Below are 18,487 nucleotides of genomic sequence, written 5' to 3' on the forward strand. Positions count from 1 at the left end.
AGCTAGTGAATACTTGAACACTCTCAACATTAGGGCATCATCTGAGACGTTGTTCTGCTTGTGCATCGCACACACATCCAAGAAGTTTCTAAGATGTTGTGTCAGATCATCATCAGTGGAATTCCTAAAAAATCCCTCCGCTTTGAGCATTAGGATTAAATCATGTTCCACCTTGAAAGTAGCAGCACCAACAATCGGAGGTACAATCGCATTTGTATCCTCGATGTACTCATCTATGTCCGCAAAAGGATTTTCTTCCATTTCTTCCTCATATTCGGCCATGTCTTCCTATCAACACCAAGCAAAACAAGCAAAGTATGATGGAATAGAATAAGACGTAAAGTAAAGCACACACTAATTAGTAATTTCAAAATCATATTCCCCGTCAACGGCGCCAAAATTTAATACGCTCAAATTACACTTTAATTAAATAGTGCAAGACGGTCGGTGTCAAATATAATAACCCAATAAGGTTGGGGTCGAATTCCACAGAGAATATGGTGTGAAAAGTTTACTTAAGTAGTGTGTAACTTGACTTAAGTCGTAATTCTTTTCGGTTAACGTAACAAGAGAATGATATAGTTGAGAATTAACGAGATACCTAATTGTGATATGAGAATGTAAATAATTTGATTAAAGAAACCAAGGTTGTGTCCCCGTCAATGGAATGTAATGCTATCGGTGTTAACATGATATATTTCTAATGGAAGGTCCTCTAGATATGCAAATGATGTCTAAATGACTACCCAATATTTTTCAATAGTTGGGTAGTATTTCCTCTTTATGATTTTTTTCAAATATAAAAGAGTTGCAATTAAGAGAAATCAATTTATGCCAAATAAAATCCACTTATTTCTAAGTGATTCTATTAAACAAGATTTAAAGCCTTGAGTCTTTGATATTTACTTCTACCAAACCCTAACTCACTTTTCCAAGTAAAGAAAGAGTTTAATGACACTTGTTAATGTTTGCAACCATCAACAATAAATGAAGAATGAGAAATAGATATATATCAACCAACCATTATATATATATATATATATTCAATGCTAAACACCCATTAACATAACACTCATTTAGGGTCCACAACCTTAGTATTTAAAGCTAGCTACTCATGCTAAAATACAAAAAGATGAGAATATTAAATGCCATAAAGCTTATAAATGCAAGATTCTTCACTCCTAAAGCTTCCAAAAGAGAGGAATATTCAAAGATTGGAATGTAGCTCAAAAACCAGATAAGATACCCCCACAAAACCCCAATAAATCTATTTATAGTGGGCTAAAACTCGGGACCAATTTCGGACAAAAATGCCCCTCCAGGTGAATTATGCGACCACATTTCTGTCGCATAACAGACATGCGGTCTGCATTCTCGTCAAAACCATCGCATCTTTGAAACCCTAGTTCCCAGGTAGTCGTCGCATTTTGGTTGTGCGGTCCGCATTGTTGATTTGCGACCGCATAATTTCACCGCATTTCAGACTTCAGCAACTGATACAGGGGGTTTGCGATCCCTTATGCGGTCGCATAATGGACCGCATTTCTTGCACTTGAATTTGGCTAAACAGACTGTTGGACTTCGCGGTTCCTCTGAGCAATATGCGGTCCGCATGTTGGATTTGCAGTACGCATATTCACATCTGCGATCACATTTTGCCTTTTTCTTGCCCTTTTGCGACTTTTTGATTTCATTTCCATGTTCTTGGGTCATTAAGCCTTATACACTGCAAAACATTAAAGTTATATAAGTATAAAAGATAATTACATTTAAAACGAGCTAAAATCTAAGCAATTGGTATTACATGTGCCAAAAATCTCCGGCACATCAAGTCCGGGTTTCGACATTCATTAGGAACAACTCATTTCCTTTTGGGAATTGGGTATGAAATTTGAAGAGTCGCCACCTAACGGATTAAGGTGCGTTAGGGCACCTAGAGCAATTGACTCATGTAACTAGTTTGCTTTATTAGAGATTAGGGTAAGGGCTCGAAATAACATTGAGGAAAATGTGTTAGGCCCTCCTTGCGTTCCACAATGGTGGGTCCCTGCCGAACTTAGTTATGTGAATTAGTCATTAATAGGTAAACAGTCTAAGCACCCATTTGCAAATAAGGGAATTTATACAGTCTAAGCACACATATATAATCAAGGAATTTTAGATGGTCCAAGCACACATATGTAGATCTTATACAATCAAAGCACACATACTTAAGTTAAAGAAGTCTTGGACAGTCTAAGCGTACGTACATAAATTAAGGAAGTTTGAACAGTCCGAGCATACATACATAAATTAAGGAAGGGAAGTCCTAAGTTGGTTACCCTATAGCATCAATCTGTACAATGCCCGATAATCCTCCTCAACTAGAGGGGCTACACGTGACATTAGCGCACAAGTTATCATATCCTTTTACTACCCATTACCCTCTCCTTAGTGGTTATATAGGCGAGTTTAATTAACGAACTCTAAGCGTGCTTTACCCGTCCCTTCCTTGTGGCCCTGGAGGTGCTTAGGACCTCTATACTTAGGCAGTTCTAGACAATCCTAAGGTATTTAAAAGGTAAAATCTAAGCGACAACAAAGAACATATAGGACTATCAAATAGAGAAGCAATTAAAGGGCTCATGTTTACCTTCACATGTAAACAAATAATTAGCACGTCTCAGATAGTTGATTTTACATAATTTCAGAAGGCCTTAGAACTTGGTATCTACATGAGTATCACAGAATATGCAGCATTGTTGAAAAAATGAAGTGATATAACCTGATCAATTGCCTACTGATTTAGAATCTGTTAAACCTGGACAATTTACAAATAAGCAGAATATAACTTTACAATTTTTAGACCATTAATTACCTAAGGCTTTCCTAGGCGCAGGTCTATATGCAGTCATAATTCTGGGAACTAATTAAGACGGATTGAAGTTATTCAATCTATATGCATGCTAATCTAGGCGATTAATGTTACAAAAAGGCTGATTTCATGCATATTTGTACTAGAACATGATATATGTGTTGGGGCTATTTTTTTAAACCTCCTTATAGATAGTTATCCATTTAAACAACATAGATGCGCTCTGAAGCAAATGCAAACAGAGTCCTAAGGCAGGATTTCTAGATGGTCATTTTATCAAGCGTGATTACAACAGTAGTTTAATGATAGGATTTACAGGTGATAGCAACTTATGCAGAATCAGAAATGAAGTTATGAACTATAACATGTTTTCAAATATGCAAAGGCAATAAACGCGAACATCCTAAGGCAGGATTTCTAATGCAAAGAACATAGACCTATGACATGTTTCTAATTCAAGTAACATAGCATATAGACCTAAAGCATGATTTCTATCACAATATCAACCCAAAGACGGAAATTCATATATATAAACCTAAGAGCATGATTTCTACTGCAGATCATATTTATGAACCTAAAAGCATAATTTCTATGAGCCCCACCCTTTTTTATTAATTGCCCCAATATCTGTTTACAAATAATATTATTATAGACCAGAATCAAATGAATTATATAAGTAAATGAAACTATACTATAGGGAACCTAAATCAGGCCCAAAGTGAACCTGGAGATGCCAGGCCTTCAATACAGTCTCAGAAGCAAAAGATCTCACAGCCAATAGTGTGTCTTGGTGTGTCAATGTTCCCTATGGACCTTAAGGATGTCGGGCAGTGCTCACACCAAGACCTATCTCAAATAGAGGATTGGTTATGTGCAGTGTGAAAGGGCCAACCCTGGTATGCTAGAGTTCAGAAGGATCTCAAGGCTCCTTAAGCAGTACACATACCAGAGGGGCGAAACTTAAATAATCTAGGAGTAGAACTGAGAGTGCTTGACATAAAACAGTGTTGAAATAAACTTTCAGGAGTGAAAAAGGTTTTCAGGAATAGACACAGTTTAGAGAAAATACTAAGAGTAAAAATAGTTTTGAGATCAATTCTGAGCAGAGCAAGCACAAAGACTTAGAATGCTTAGAATCACAACATTCAGCAATCAGCTTTACAAATAGGGGTCAAAGGGGGGTTAGGACATAGAGAGTTCAAACATACAACAGGGTCTAGAGGAGCATATGGAGCAACAACTGTACAGAACAAACAGGAGTCTAATAGTTCAGAGAATTAACAAACTAGTCAGGATAAGAAGTTGTAAGACATAGTCATGTTGAAGACAAAGTGTGTGCTCATTAGGATCAACTAAGTACACTAGACAACTAAATTATCAACATGATTACACCAATTAAAGAGAGTAAACAGGGGCTGAATAAACATGCTGGTAGAATATCAAACAGTCAAGTGAGACTTAGGCATGTTGACTACATATTTAACAAGAAAGGCATAATTTAAACATGCTGACTAAAGCAGTAAACATGGAAACAAATTGAGTAACTAGTACAGGAACAAGCATGGATGTATAGACATGGAACACATAAGGTTGAGTTTCAAAATTTAATTAGAGACATACCAATTAAAGAAGAGAATACAGAATGTAAAAACAAGTGCAATTCCACTATCTAGCCTTGGCTTTCAGCCGGCTAGACCAACAGTTAGCACAAGTAGCAAAGAAAGAAGAGAGAGTTTTTGAATGTATGTATATGTCTTCTGAACTGTGTTCTTGTGTTGAAGGAGCAGAATGAGAGTGCTTATATAGAAGTTCGAGAGTAGAGCCAATAAGGTAAAAGAATCAAAAATCAGCAATTAAGGGCAATCAGAATCCAATCACATAAGGAGTTCAGAATAGACTCCTTTAATTATGGGCAATTAGCCAAACGGTAACAACAGGGATTTAATTAAGGAAAAAAGACAAAACCATACCAAATAAAGAATCAGTAAGCATCTCAAAGTTATACGGGAAAGCAATTAAGGCAGAGATGACCAATTAAATCTATAAACAAGGAAACAAATAAAGTCTATGCATACAAATCTTTAACGGAGTAATCAATCAGCCAGAATTTCAAAGTAATATTGATTTCTGGAAAGAATATATCAATTCCCATAAATAGAAAATAAACTAAGTAGAACTTCACAGAAACATAGAACTTAGTCGGGAAAAATAATTAGGTTAGAACCCTAATAGGGCTTAGTTAGGGTAAAATTACAGAACACTGGATTTGACAAAGGAAAATCATGTAAGTCAAAAATACAGGATGAATTAATACGATTGATAACATTGAAAGACTCAAAATTGAAGCAAAAATTGGAGAAACCAGTATATCACATAGAATCAATTAGGGTTTAAACAATCATGCGAAAAATCAGTCGAGGTGAAGGAGAAATGACTCACTAAACATTAATAACTTAGAAAAATCTTTAAAAAAATAGTTTCGGATGAACCCTAGTTTGAGAAGAGTGATTAAGAAGTGAGATAATCAAGTAAAGTAAGGGGTTTTTGGAGAAAAAACATTTGATAATACCCAAATCATCTCAGATCTATGAAGATCTGAGAAGAGTTGACAGCAATGAACTAGGGTTTTCAGAAAAAAAAATAGTAGAGATGAGAGAATAGGTCGATAACCCAAAGATCCGTAACAAAATAAAGAGAAGTTCTCACTCACAGTCGAACAAATGGCCGGAGATAGGCCAACGAGCAAAGTTTTGAACCAGAACTAACTAGGTTCTTCGAGATCTTCTCAAGATCCAAACAAATCAAGGAGCCATGGTGTGTGGAAGGTCAAAGCTAGCCGGAGAAGACAAGGAAACATCATCAGACTGAGATATACGCCGGTGACGGCGCTTGAGAGCTAGGATTTATTGGAGAAAGTTGAGAGAGAAAGGGAGATGATGACGGCGAGTGATGGAGATAAATGAGAGGGTTTGGGGGGTCTTTAGGTTTAATTAAGGTAAGGGGATTGTGGACCATTGATCAAAACGATCAACAGTCATGATTATATAGGGGTATTGGGTCAGGCGGATTTGTATTGGGCTTAAGGGGATTGGGCCAATTTTTGGAGGGTTATTTGGGCTGGTTTGAGGGGTTAGGTCCGAAAAATATTAATGATCAAATAGGCTATTTGTTAAATACCCCAAAAATTTATAAAAAATATTTTATAAAATAATTAAAAGATTAAAAATAATTTTCATGCATAGAAATGTTTTAAAACAATTACTACATATTTAGAAAATACAATGAGATATTTTCTGTTAAAATAATGTGATAATGTACACATGGGCTATAATTATAAAATTATTGTAATTGTAGCCAAAAGATATAAATCTGGCAATTTGTGAAATAATTTGAACTTGATATAACTATGAATAGCAAAATTAAATCAATGAATGTTATAGAGCCATTTGTGATGCAATTTCGTAATTATTTATATAAATGAAATACTAGAATAAATTAATTTAAAAATATAGAAATTATGGAAAAATATCAATTGATGCTAATGCATAGTTTTGAAGGTATATATGCACTTAAAAATATTATACGGAAAAATTGGGTATCAACAACCCCGACAAGATCAAAGCGATTAAGGATATCACGGTAGTGGACAACGTGAAGGCCGTGCAAAGACTAACCGGGCGCATAGCTGCCCTGGGGCGATTCATCTCGAGGTCTTCTGATAAGAGTCATCGATATTTCTCGTTGCTGAAGAAGAAAAACAACTTCACATAGACCCCGGAATTCCAATGGGCCTGGGAAAAACTCAAGCGATACCTAACTTGTATTTGGCAGTATTGGAGATAGCGATAAGTGGAGTCCTAGTTCGAGAAGAGCAAGGTACGCAGTTTTCGATTTATTATGTTAGCTGATGAGTGGTGATTTTACCATTTATTTTAGTCTCTTTCCTTTAGTTTTTATGTCCGTTAATTATGATATGAGGTTATTTATGGTGTGTATTGCTAGATTTTCAGGTAAATGATGCCATGAGGAGAGTTGAATTCAATTGAAGTGGAATTGAGCAAAAAAGAGTAAAACAAGTGCAAATTCCTTTAGTGATTCTGCATCTGCGGAACACTATGCGCTTTTGCGGCCTTGCATCTGCAAGGAAATGGTCCGCATTTGTGGAAGAAAACCTGGAAGGCACAAACCGCTTCTGCAATTGAATTACCGCATCTGCGGTTGCGCATCTGTGCTTGGGGTCCGCATCTGTGTTCACGCTCCTGCATGTGGATGTCCGCTTCTGCAGTATACCCTATTTCCATCAAATCTTGCTTCTGCGAGCTTCTATAGGCATCTTCATAACTGCACCTATGTGGATTGTTCCACAAGTCCAATCAACGAGCTTCAACTAAGGATAGTGTTGGCATTTTACGTTTTCTCCATTCCAAACCCACAAATACACGACCTAGGTTATTGAAAACACATCTTTGGCTTATTAGTTTGGAAGCTAGGGTTCTTGCACACACAATTGGATCTTGAAGATTTGAAGCTTTTGGTTGAGAATTTCTTACCCATTTATGTACATTTGTCCATTTCCTTGCTTTGTATTGTATATCTAAGTGTGTAGTATTTATTCCAATACTTGAATCTTGTTTATGGGAATATTCATATTTAAAGTGTGGATTAAATATCTTGTTGTGCTTATGTATTGAACAATTTTTATTTATTATGAAGTGAGATATTATTTCTTTAATTATTCTTGTTCTTTAATGTTTCCAAAGGAATTAGCTAACCCTAGGACTTGCCCATTTACTTTGAATTAATTTTGGAAAAGATAATTTGGGGTTGGAAAAGATTAATTAACAAGAACTTAAGGCTTTAACCCTCATTTTATTGATTCTACATAGGGATAGGATTGAATTACTTGTAGCCATATTCGGATGTGCTTAATCTCTTAATTGTTTTAGGGATAATTCAATTAGGAAGTCTTGTTAGTCTTTGGAAGAAGCTAATATAGAATTATTACCCGAGGCTAATTAACATAAGCTCGCTCATATTTGTAAAATCGTGAAATACATTGGATCGTTACTTGAGTGTAATTCCTGATGCTTCTATACATGTAGCCATTGAACATTTTACTTGATTTCTAGGTTAGTTTTTATTTTTGCATTTAGATATAAATATTTTCTCAGAACTTTTCTAAGTGTTTGTGTTAGCATAATAAGTGATAATTCTCTTACACGCCTAATCGCCTACATATTGTTCTCTGTGGGATTCGACCCCGACTCATAGTTGGGTAAACTATATTGCACGCGACCGTGTCCATTTACTTTTTTAGTAGTGGATTTTGACGTCATCATTAGCCAGACCTTAGGTGAGGCCGAAACTAGATATCCTCACTTAGAAAAACTAGCACTTGCTTTACTAAGCACCTCTAGGAAACGAAAATCATACTTTCAGTGCCACCCTATACGTGTTGTGACAACTTACCCATTACGAAATCTAATGAATAAGACTGGACTCTCGGGGCGATTGGACAAATAGAACGTAGAAATCAACGGGTATGATATTGAATATCGACGCCGGATAGCCATTAAGTCTCAAATTTTGGCTGATTTCGGGCCGACTTCATGCCGGCCTAATACCCGAGGTCGAAAGAGAGTTATTGGTAAACTTGGGGACATCTTCAAGAATCTGGACCCTTTTTACGGACGTCGCATCGAACGCAAAGGGTTCCGACCTTGGCATCGTACTAAAGCCACCCACAAGTAATATTTAGAACTGTAAAATTGACTAACAACGTGGCCGAATATGAGGCCATGATTGCAGGTCTCGAACTAGCCAAAGCTTAGGGGAAGAAGTGATCCAAGCTAAGTGCGACTCCCTCATTGTGGTAAATCAAGTTAACAGAACGTTCGAAGTTAGAGAAGAACGGATGCAAAGGTACCTGGATAAGCTACATGTAACATTACATCGATTCAAGGAGTGGACTTTGCAGCACATACCTCGAGATCAAAATAGTGAGGTCGATGCACTTGCAAACTTAGGCTCTTTGGTCAAGGATATGACCTCAAATCGGGTGCAGTCGTACGACTCATGAGATTGGTAGTAGAAGAAGGTGATGCCGAAATAAACTCTACCAGCCTAACTTGGGATTTCAGAAATAAATACATAGAATATTTAAAGACCGGCAAAGTACCCTCAGATCCAAAAGAGTCGAGGGCCCTGTGCACAAAGGCAACCTGATTCAGCTTGTCTGAGGACGGAACCTTGTTCAGAAGAATGTTCGATGGCCCGTTAGCAATATGTATGGTACCGGGAGATACCGAGTACGTTATGAGGGAAGTCCACGAAGGCACCTACGAGAACCACTCAAGCGTCGAATCATTGGTTTGAAAGGTAATCAGAGCAGGCTATTATGGGATCGATATGAAAAATGATGCGAAGGTGTTCGTACAAAAATGTGACAAATGGCAAAGACATGCTCCGATGATTCATCAACCCGGGGAACTATTGCATTCAATCTTGTCGCCATGGCCATTCATGAAGTGGGGAATGGACATTGTTGGCCCTCTTCCATGGGCACCAGGTAAGGCTCAATTTATCTTATTTATGAATGAGTATTTTTCTAAGTGGGTTGAAGCCCAAGCGTACGAGAACGCCAGGGAGAAAGAAGTCATCGACTTCATTTGGGACTACATCATATGTCGGTTCGGGATGCCATCCTAAATCGTATGTGACAACGGGAAACAGTTTATCGGTAGCAAAGTGACCAAGTTTCTCGAGGATCATAAGATCAAAAGAATTTTGTCCACACACTAACACCCTAGTGGGAACGGACAGGCCGAATCGACCAACAAAACCATAATCCAAAACCTGAAGAAAAGGTTGACCGACGCCAAGGGAAAATGTAAGAAAATTCTGCCCGAAGTTCTTTGGGTATATCGCACAACCTTGAAATCCAGAACTGGGGCTACCCCATTCTCATTGGTTTATGGCGTCGAAGCTCTAATACCGATCGAAGTCGGGGAGCCAAGTATCAGATTTTGATATGCAACAAAGGAATCAAATGACGAGGCCATGAATACGAGTCTGGAACTATTGGATGAAAGGCGTGAAGTCGCCCTTGTCTGATTGGCCGCCCAAAAGCAACAAATTGAGAGGTATTATAATCGAAGGGCCAACCTCCAATACTTCAATGTCGGGGACTTAGTACTAAGGAAAGTCAGATTGAATACCCGAAATCCGAATGATGGGAAGTTAGGTCCGAAATGGGAACGACCGTAGCAGATTCTTGAGGTCATCGGGAAAGGATCCTATAAACTCGGAATGATGAACGTAGAACAACTACCGAGATATTGGAATGTAACTCACCTAAAACGATATTACTGCTAAGGTACGACCCATTTCATTTCCTTTTATTTTTTGACTAACACTTGCAGGTGATTGACAAGAAGCAACACGAAGTTTTAGGTCTGAAATCACGTGTTGTACTCTTTTTTCCTTAGACCGGTTTTGTCCCAAATGGGTTTTTTTGTCAAGATTTTTAACGAGGCAACAGTGGATCGTACTAACTTAGAATCAAAGGCCGATCATAAATCGGTGTTGAAGATCGCATTTATAGTATTCGAGGTTTCTCTACAATCAACCTCGAATATTGGGGGGCATTACCCTCGGATATCGATTTGCTTTAGCGAGGAAATTAATTCTTAATGGAAGGGTCTTGATGGGAAGGATTTATTGTAATGGACAAACGGTCAAACGAACCGTGACCACGTAGATTGCTCGAGCCCTAGCACAAAACATGCACGCATGTATAACTGTTTGGCACAAGAATAAAGAGAAGTACTTTCCTTGCAGTCATCTTATGTTTTAAAATTTTCTCTTTACATCCCTTAAAGAATTTTATACTTTCGATCTCCTAAAGAAAATGAGGTCAAGGGCCAATTATAACCAGAGTTCGGATGATCACTCCCGCACTCGGGGACTGCCATCCGAAAACAAACTCGAACAGATCGAGCTATTAAATATCGAGGGCATAAGACCTATTAGGCAACCCCCCGAATTTTAAAGGCCACTGCCATACCCACTCGGGGACTGTTATCTTAGGAAAGCAGATAACTCGGGAAAGCAAGCCCACTAGGCGACGCCGGAACTAAAAGGCTACGACCATATTAACACGACTCGGAGACTTTCGAGAACCGTAACAAAAAATAGGCCTTCAAAACCGGTTCTAAAGGCTACCCTCGACAAATTATAACCTAAGTTACTTACTTTGGGAGAAAGTTCCCGGTAATACCGAACCCCCAAAGACCCATCAAAATAGAATAATGTAAAGGCACGGTTTGTTCGAACTTACACAACCTAAGTTATTTTATGCTAAAGTATTCCGACCTTTGTGAATATAAGTAATAAAGCAAAGGAAAATTTTGAAAGCCAAAAGGGAAAGAAAGCCTTATATATATTTACCCAATAATCTTTTTACAAAGTCCAGAATGGCCTAATACAAAAATTTACAATGGCCGAAACAGCCTCAAAAAGATGCATAAGAAAGCAAAAAATAAAAACATATAAAGGCCTAAGTGGCCTGGTCTTCATCGGAGGTAGCATCTCTATCCTCGGGATCTTCCCCATCTTCAGACTCGCTTAAGCTCTTGGAGTCTTCCTCGGGAAAGGCCACCTTCCGGGCCCTGGCTTCTTCTGCTTTGGCATTTTCAATTTCAGCCAGTACATCAAAGTCTTGAGCATGAACTCTCTCAAGGGCTTCCCTTTGAGCTTGCCACATTGCATGCTCCACCATACTTTTGGCCTGCATCTGAATCGCCTCTACGTTATCCTTATACTGGGCCACTTTAGCATAAGCCTCGGTCTTGGCCACGACCACCTCTGATTTGGCCTCATCAAGTTCATTGGTCAAGTTTGCTTTATCAGAAATAGCCGAGTCCAATTGAGATTGGAGCTCCTCGATTTTCTTGACATGTACCGGGGTATTCTATTTTGCAGCCCGAAGAATTGTCTTGGCTGACTCCAGTTGTGCTTGGACGACTTCTTTTTTCGAGGCTAAGATGTTCATATTTTTCTTGAACTCTTCAACCTCGACTTGTATTGTATCTACCTGTGCCTTGAGCTGCCCGATCTGTTCGAGCCTCTGCCGGACTTGCAAGATCTGATCGTTAGCCACTATGTCTAATTTGTCTTTACTATTGTAAAGTACCCGAATTACCCTCTTGCCCATCTCGGTATGCTCCCTCCGAGTTGTTCTAACTTGGCCTGAAGCTTCTCTTTGAGAAGCTTGTAGGTGTCCCTCTTCTCAGTGAGATCCCGAACCTCGGCCTCGTGATGAGTTAATTCCTTCCGGTATCGGAGGAAAGTCTCATGGTGAAGCGTCGAAGCTTTCAAGCATAAAGAAAGGTGTTATGGTTATTTATAAGTTTAAATTTAAAATATATAAGAAGAATGAGTCCCTGGTGGCCCGACAAGCAAGTTTGATTAATCCCCCTCGATAGAGTCGGGGACTATATAAACGCATAAGATGATCGAGGGTGAAGTAACACCCCTTGATTTTGCTTATAAAGAAATAAAGAAGGATCATTATCCTCCAAAAAGAGGTGTAGATTTGGCCGAGGGTCACCTCGTACCTCTTACAAAAGGTGATGATGACCGGGTTTAAGGGACCCAACGTGAAAGGGTAAGTGTAAACACTTAAGAAACCCTCAATGTAGGTGGTGATTGATTCCTCAGGTGAAGGCACCACCACATGCTTATTGGCCCAGTTGCAGTCCTCCGTGAACTGGTCAAGAATATCTTCAGTGATCGAACATATGTATCTTGAGACCGGTTCACATCGACCTAGTACCCGGGAAGTTTTTTTGATCTTGTTATCAGCAGTGGTCCCGCACCCTCCAGGAACAAATTCATCAGGGTGTGGCTCTGCCGCAACCCTATTGTCGGCGGGCCGTGATGAAGAATTCTCCTCACGCTTTTTCCATCACGATTTTCTCTTACAACTGAAAGAGAATCTGAAGCAGGATCGGAAACGCTTAAAGTATAAATGAAAGGAGTGGAACAAAGTGTCGCTTCGGGAAACTGGCCTCCTTTTGTGGGACAGTCTTTGAGATTTTCTCCATTTTTAGAGCAGAGACGAAGAAGAAGAAGAAGAAGAAGAAGAAGAAGAAGAAGAAGAAGAAGTTGAGAAGGTGAGCGGTTTGCAGAAAGTTCAAGAAATTTGGGTATAAAGGTTGGAGAGTGAAAAGATTCTTGAAGAACAAAGATGGAAGAAGCTTTGGACATAAAGTTTGAATAAATGAAAATTGTGGTATTTATAGGCTGCTAACGGCGGTTAAAAACCGGTAGTGGCTGACAAGCAACTGGCGCGCATTTAATGCCTTGGTAACTGGACCGACGGGATGTTTCAGTGACCGTTTGTCACTTATGTCATGGTCAATCGAAGCAGAGTTCGAGGTTCATGCCGTTTCTCGTCGTCCTCTCTCTGAAAAAATAAGGGGATTATTTATATACGGTCGAAACCGGGTTTACCTATTGTATGGCCAAACGAGACTGAAGCGTGACGGGACAATGTTCGATCTCAAGTTATATCGAACCGAGGTGCGAGATTGCATCGTTGGGCTCGTGACCCCGGGACCGAACAGAATCGAGACCAAACAAGATCAAAGGAAATTTGCCGAACCGAATAGCAAAGGGCCTAAATATCCGCGATTGGTTGAAAATCATGGCAGAAATCTCGGATGTATCAAGGAGAGGCCGAGTAATTAGCAAATCATAAGATTTTTTACCTTGTATAGAATTGTATCAAGACTAGGACACCCCTACTATATAAAGGGAGATCTGGTCATTTGTAACACACATTGAAATACGCAATACAGAGCAATTTATCGTTATTTTCTAGCTTTTAACACCTTGTTGTTCTCTTCTTGCATAAGAGGCATTTCTTGGCTCGAGGGTGATCGAACTCTAAGGCCAAGACTATTTAATTTGTGTGGTTTGCATTTATTGTCTTATCGTTAATATCAATATTAATCTCTCTTCTTTATTTGTGCCAACTTATATCACGTATCCTTAAAAGTGCGTATAAATTCAATTGTTATCCGTTTTTTTAAGGGTAAACACTCTTATTTTCCTTCTTCTTTATTATTTATTTTTTCTTATTGAATTAGTCGTTGAACTAGTATCTTTTAGGTTTCGTGTTTTTTTATTTTTATTGTTACAAAAAAGCACACATCGTAATCTTATTAGATCTTTAACATTTTTGAAATTTAATTATTCCATAATAATTCTATTCCAATAAATTTACTATGTTGTATAATTATCAGGCTATGTAATTAGTATCATAGTAATTATACAGCCTGATAATTACACCTGACTTCCAAACAGACTCTTAGAAAATTTATGATATGTGTCACAAGTTCAAATATCGGCTAAAGTGCGAACATAGAAAAGTTACGTTCATTATCTAGTTTTTTAAAGCATTGTCAGCAAACGGACTAATTTATGGACCGGCCTGTTTGTTGGCTATATATGGTTTCTTTTGTTTTCATTCTACTTTTTCCATTAGAGCAAATGTTTTTATTTATAAAACAAAAAATAAAATATTTGTTTTTATATATTCTTCCATTTTCTTATAAGGCTGTCAAACTAATCTATCAACAATAAGTATTTAGACACTGTTTGATATGATTAAAATGTAATTTCTTAATGTTTGCTTGGACCTAAAGTTTTAAAAATGACCGGGTGCGCTGAAGTTGGAGACATAGGGATTAGGGGAGGGTATTTGGTGATAATTTACTGAACAAAGAGAAACAATAATGCTTACATGTCGATAGCAGCACGTTGTTAATTTGGAGCAAGAATACAGAAAATGGTAGTGAAAAATTGTCACACGTCCTTTTTCTAAGGGATAAAGAATTTTTTCAATTAAAGTGACATTATTTGAAATTGGATTATTTATTTAATTTAGAGTCGCCACTTGAGATAATTATTATGGCGTCTCAAGTTGCCGGTTTATTTTAAATCCCAAATCGAGAAAATTTGACTCTATTTAAAGTCCGCGAAAATCAGAAGACCGGGTAAAGAATTCTATTAACCTGGGAGAAGGTGTGAGGCACTCCCAGATTCCGTGATTTTAGCACGGTCGCTCAACTATTAATAATTGGCCCAATTATCTGATTTATTACATGCTTAAAACCTATTGTGCATTTTTAACCTTTAAACGCTTTTAATATTTATGGAATTTATTTAAATAAGTCGTGATGTCGTGCACTTATTGTTTTGGTACACATTGTGAATCGTGTCACGTGAAACACACCCGCAATTTAAAATATATTATTTTTAATTATTATTTGAAGTTAGGGTCGCGTCACGTGAAACACACACTCAAATTGGGGATTACGTATCATGACTATGCCACGAAAATCGTACTCATAGTTACGATGACTTATTTAATCGCGCCTAAAGCAAACTATGATATCCATAAATTCATTACCTATCTAAATTTTGTGTTCCATGTTGGTGTTCGAAGTTATCGCATGACTGTTGGAAATGATGTTTATATTAAACAAGCCCAGCAATATTTGAACCAAGTGGTTCTTTCTTTAAGGTTCTCTTACGTCTGGGTTTATCCGGACTAAGACTTCTTTCAAAGAACGTTAAATTTGTAAGGGGTAGGGACGTAGAAGCAGAATACTAATGTTCAAACAAATTCTTAAATTCAAGACTTCATATGAAAGGTTGTTCATTGTAGGAATATTTGGATGAGTGTATACAAGTAAAAGAAACGGATAATCAATTAATGAAATATTAGGTGAGGGGAAGGGGCGAAACAGTGCCTGTCATTTAATTCATATTCAAATCTCAATAAGTTATGTGCAAAATACAAGTGAGCTGGACTGGAATTCCAATTTTATATAACTCAAAAAAAGATTATGGCCTCCATTGCAGACAATTACATAAACAGTCCCTTTGAAAATAAACTAATACACCTGCTTAGATAGTTTTCCATACGAAACAAAAATCCAACACAACAAATATACAGAAAAGAAAATCGTTGACATTCAAAACTTCAAAAGAAGACTACCTAAACTCTGACATTTACAGTTCTGGCCACTTCAATCACAATTCTTAATAATTACTGCTTTCTAATGTATACAAAAGTCATTTACAATAACAACTAAACTAATGCATGATTTGATTAAATCTTCAGCTCAAAACTCCTTTCCGAGAGACGTTAAATCTCTTCCTTAGCTTTAGAGCTTACCAATCTAACCAACTAATGGTCAGATCTGCAAACTACAGCCAGGTAATCAGTAGCAAACAACTTTCACATCCTCAAATTAACACAAATATATATACTTCATATACAAAACACTATAGTAGAGCTCCTGTTAAACTACTGCCAAGTCTGCATGATCTAAACAACAACTTCAACCTTAAAACCAAAAAACATTTAATAATTGTTGCCTCATGCTACTCATAAATCGAACAAGAATAACAACGTTTCTGGAAGAAAGAAAAGAAAAGGAAAAGACAGCATGACATTCAAATAGCATGTTATATCAACTACTGAACATCAATAGACCATTTCCATTGTCTTAACACTCCAATCATTGCACAAATTAACAAAGATGAAAAAACTAAATTAGATTTAAGACTTTAAACAGGCTGAAAACTCCAAGAACATTGCAAGAGTATAACATAAACAATCCAACTTCATTTATAGTTCAAGTAAAACTAACAGGGTGGATAAACGCACCTTTTAGCAGAGAAACCAAAACAAGAAAAACTAAGAGAAATCTGAACTTCACAAGTTGCAGCTCAACCAACAGCAGAAACAAAACGGCAGCAGGAACAATAACTTTTTTTTTGGTTTTCTGGATTTAAATTGGAATTTTCAAAGTGTTTTTCTTTTGAGGAAAATAAATTCAGATGAGGGAGTATATTTGTATGCCTTTTTTTTTGCAGGAATTAATTAACGCGTGTGTGTGAGCGGGGTGTATAGTCTCTTTTATAGAGTGGGAGAGTGTATTAAGATAGACATGAGTGAGGTTTTAGAAGAGAATCTGTCAGCCCTCCCTAAAATTCAGTAAAATAGCATCTTTTTTGCTACTGAAATGGACAACTGTCCTATTTTCAGCATCTTTTCTAACAGTCGTGCCCTTTCGATATTTTTCTTTATATTTTAAGTTATGAAACTATCTCTTTTTACCCCAAATTTACCTAAATTCCCTTGTTCTTTTGCATTTTAAAACCTTCCATTCCATTCTAGAACCTTTTTAACAAATAACATCAAGATTCTTTTAAAAATAATTATCCAAGTGACCCCCTTTAGTCTTGTAAATCACAATTAACCATTAAACTCTGCCTGAGCTTTTAGCCAACATGCCCATGACCCAGGTTCGGCCAATTAATTCCCCCAACCTCGGTGACCTAATTGTTCTTAATGCTATATCACAATTATCAAACAAGTTCAAACCTAACATGGCAAACTAGATGAACAATTTCAGATTCAAGATAATCAACTAAACTAATCATGCATTTGGCTAATACGTAAAAAAAACATCAAATAGAGATTAACGGACTAGGCTAATTATGCAATACCTAAGATGAGAATTGATTAACGATTAACTAATCTTGTTATAAAAATAAAAAGAAACTCCGAAGAAGAAGACTAGGGACTACCTACTAAATGCAGTATGAGAGCCGGCCAAGATTGTGACAATTTGGACTTCTGGCCGATCAAAAGCAAATTGGCTGGACTCTGATGGCTTTGAAATGAGCCAAAACTAACACTAATCAATTGTTCTTGTTAAGAACAATTGACCAAGGTAAATTTTAGGTCAAAACGAGTGAATTTGTTAAAGAATTAGAAAAGGAAAAAGTTAGGTTTCTAGGGTTTCTGAGATTTGAAATCCAAAGAGTTCTAGTGGGGATTGAGGGATGAGGCTAAGATGTTTGGAAAGAGGAGAAGATAGGGATTGTAGGGTAAAATTTTGGAGTTATTTGGAGTGGTGCCGCCACCGTAAGGCGATTTCCGGCGGCGGTCTAAGGCTGAGGGTGAGAGAGGTAGATGAGAGAGGTCTGGGACAGGTCTCTAAGGTTTGGTGGGGTGTTTTGAGACAGTTATATGGGATGTGGGTGGTCAATTTCAGACCGTTAGATCATGAAGAAATCAAGGTCTAGGATCAAGCGTGACAAAACAGTGTCATTTGGCTTAAAAGGAACCTGGACCGAATTTTTGGAGGCCTGGGCTGGGCGATTGTGAAGTTTTTTGGGCAATTGGGCCACTGAAAATGCTTGGCCCAAAATCAGACTAAAACAAGACCTCTTTCTTTCCTTTGTTTTTCTTTCTTTTTCTTTGATTTTGAATTCTACAAAATTAATTAAAAATCCTAATTAAATCCTAACTTAATTCTAATTTGCAAAATTAACCTACCTACTATTATCAAATATTTTAAATAATTACTAACTTAGCACTAACGAAAGGAAATTATGAATTTAAAACTTGTTACACCTCCTTTTTACCGAGGGGGGTATGGAGTTTTTCCAATTAAAGTGACATTAATAGAAATGAGATTACTTAATTGATTAGAGTCACCACTTGGGATAATAATATAGTGTCCCAAGTCACCGGTTTATTTTAAA

At 37.4% G+C, this 18,487-nt stretch overlaps 1 long non-coding RNA gene across 1 annotated transcript; it reads right to left on the bottom strand.

The window, feature by feature from the left end:
* Nucleotides 1-15,731: 15,731 nt before the first annotated feature.
* On the bottom strand, nt 15,732-17,938 carry LOC104228927 (uncharacterized). The gene is made up of 2 exons (XR_711470.2): nt 17,525-17,938; nt 15,732-16,135 (listed from the first exon to the last, which is right to left on the bottom strand). It is a non-coding gene; the product is annotated as an uncharacterized lncRNA (long non-coding RNA).
* Nucleotides 17,939-18,487: the final 549 nt, after the last annotated feature.

Source organism: Nicotiana sylvestris, chromosome 3 (assembly GCF_000393655.2).
Source record: "Nicotiana sylvestris chromosome 3, ASM39365v2, whole genome shotgun sequence".
NCBI lineage: Eukaryota > Viridiplantae > Streptophyta > Magnoliopsida > Solanales > Solanaceae > Nicotiana > Nicotiana sylvestris.